The sequence below is a fragment of the Montipora capricornis genome, chromosome 11 (assembly GCF_036669925.1).
Source record: "Montipora capricornis isolate CH-2021 chromosome 11, ASM3666992v2, whole genome shotgun sequence".
Lineage (NCBI taxonomy): Eukaryota > Metazoa > Cnidaria > Anthozoa > Scleractinia > Acroporidae > Montipora > Montipora capricornis.
Window position 1 is genome coordinate 5,331,624 of NC_090893.1, and position 3,024 is coordinate 5,334,647.

A 3,024-nucleotide genomic window follows, 5' to 3' on the forward strand; every position below is an offset into this window, starting at 1 on the left:
AAGTGAAATGACCAAATGTCAAGTTTTGACGACAACGTGATCATACAACAACGAACCGTTAAGTTCATTTTCTAACGTTACCTTTTAAACCGTTCTTACCAATCCCGTTATGTGATAGTTTGCCCTTTTCGATAATGTGATAACGTGAACAAGGCGGACTATTGAATTGCGACATTCTTAAGTGGTGTTTCCGTCCACGTTGCCGTTGTCCTTGCTTAACCCTTTCATTCCCGCGATCGAAACTTTAATTCTCCTATCAAGTACCATGGATTTCTTTGTTGGGTAGTAATGAGAATTTGGTGTTATATCAAAATCACACCTCTTAAACTGATAATTATCTTCATTCTCAACACCTGCCTGACCGACATTTCATTGAAACTAGACGCTCCAGGAGCGTACACTGGGTTGCCTGTGGTATGTGTTACTCAAAAACAGAAGGGACTGAGTTAGATGAAATTGAACTGCAGCGTTCCAGGCAATTTTTTCAAGTCGGGGGTCATTAAGACTATTTAAGGGGTCACCCAGGAGTCATGCCAGCAGAGGCCCTTTGGCTCACACGTTCATACAACGAAACAGATCTTTTTCTGAGGTTAAAAACCTGGCTACCAGCCTATTAATCATTTGTCAGAAAGAAACAATTCCTGTCATTTTTAGAACAAATAGGCATGCATTGCATACGTGTGGTAGTGCAGTAACACAGCGCCTTATTCCATATTGTCAACTGTCTTCCAGGTGATTCAAATAGTCTTTGCGTAATATGTAGCTCTAATAGTACACGATATTGTTTTGGTATTATATATCATTGTAGTGCCATGGTAGAAGTCTTAGGTAAATATCCCTCTGAGAAGACATGTGGTTACTAGCAAAGTACTAAACCCAGAAAGATTGAAGGAAATAAAAGGGAATCGAAAAACATTGGCTTCTGGGCTGACATGCTGATCATTTTCAAGTTCCCTCACTACTTCATTACACCACAAGTTTAAGCGTGCACTCTGAGCGTCTGACAGCTTTGTAAGAAAAAAGTTCATTGCAGTTAAGCTCTACCCGGCGAGGTTGGTATCTGGATGGGTGACCTAAAAAATATACCACATTGTAGACCGATTCTATTTTAACGCTCAAAAATGCAAACTAATTAAGGTACAGATTTTGTTAGCTTGCTTTATGCAAAACAAATATTGATGCAAAAGTAAATAAATATTGATACACAGTTTTTAGGAAGAGCAGAAGGAAGTTTTCACAGCAACAAAATTTACGACATGAAAACAACATTCATTTTGAACCGCGAATATAAAAAGTTACCATCAGAGAAGAACATTTTTGAAGATTTTTGCTAAGTTGAATTTTGTTATTGTATAAGTAAATCGCAAAATCGAAAGTGACATCGAATTCAGCCGGCGCCGCGATCAAGTTACCGCGGCGTGTTTACTCGCGAAGCAGTGAAGCATCTATCTCAAATGATGGCAAGATACCGAGTTTTTGTTTTAGTTAGTTTTCTTTTTCTTTCAAGTGTTATAAAGTTTGACAAGAAATGTGCCAATTCAACGCAAATATCACAATCACCCAACTCTTGAGGTTGACCAGTGTTTCTGCAAAGTCAATACTTTACTCTCCAAGACGAGGCTATTTATCACCAGGTAATTCCATCGTTTTGGAAATAGAGGCTACTTTATTATTCATCAGCGTCACAATTTTTTGCTGATTTTGGCGCTCATTTTGTTGAAACTCAAGCACGCTTCCAACAGACCTGTTTATTTTCGTGAATCCTTGGTATTTCAATTGCGTGCGTGCAAACAAGAGCTAACAAGACACACAATCCGTGTCACAAAGCATATGCAATTAACTAAATTTCTGACAGTTCACATCAAACCCTTTTCGAAAGAACCTTGACCGTAAATAATGAAGCACAAAAGAGACAACAAGCTTTCATTCAAATAATTCTTCACTGTCACATTTCCAATTTTTTTTACCTTTGCAGAGTTGAGTACAAAAGTATTACATGTAAACTATGTTGCCAAACAACTTAGATGCGACTTCAGTAAACACTGTGATGCATTCAAGGCGTTCGATTCCTTCAATGTTTGTTAAATCCATAAAAAAAATTGCCATTTGATTTCGGTGTTGTATATAATACCAAGTTAGTAAAATATTAGAAACAAAGCTAACTTGATATCCAACGGCGAAAAATGAAATTGTTGTCCAAGACCATTACTCGTCGCTTTACTGAAAGATTCCAGATATTTATTTTTCACCTCCTGTCTTATTCATCCAATTGACGTTCCATTCTTGAGCTCCATGAGGTTATATTTTGTTTAAAGATCCACTAAAACGCCATTCGCGTTACAATGACTTTCGACGCCATTGCAGGTTAATTAAATGTTCTCCTGTGTGCACTAGAGAAATCTACGCATTACCCCAGCCCCCTCAAACTTAACAAAATACGCACAGAAGACTCTATATACAAAGACACCCCTAAGCAGGGGAGTGACAGGCAAAACTTTTCATGACACGCAAAAAAATAATAAAACGGAGAAATGAGACGCAGATTCCGACTGGGTTTGGCAACCCCGTAATTATGAGGAGAATTTGCATGCCAATCACTCCTGGGTGTCAAATGGTTAAAATCAAGCTCTTTAATAACGAATGGTGTAAAACCAAAAGAACAGGATCAAGGTTCAGGGAAATCATTTCCATTTTTGCCATTGTTAGGAACAAGGTTTTAGAATGTATGAAATGCCATATATTAATTATTTGAACTGAAGAGACAACATAAAATGAAATTTAGAAAGACCATCGGAGTTAAAGGGGCAGTGTCACGCTATTTTAGTCAAACTTCAAAACACTCAAAGACGTCCTTCCATCAATGAAAACCAAAAAATAATGCTGTAGTTTTATTGCCAGTGATCATCGAAGTGCACTGAAGATATTGCTTGTTGTTTGCACCCAAGGATGGAGAGGATGGAAATGGATTGAAACTTGAAAAAACTGGGAGACATTGTCTTCAGAAAGACACCAAAACTTAAATAC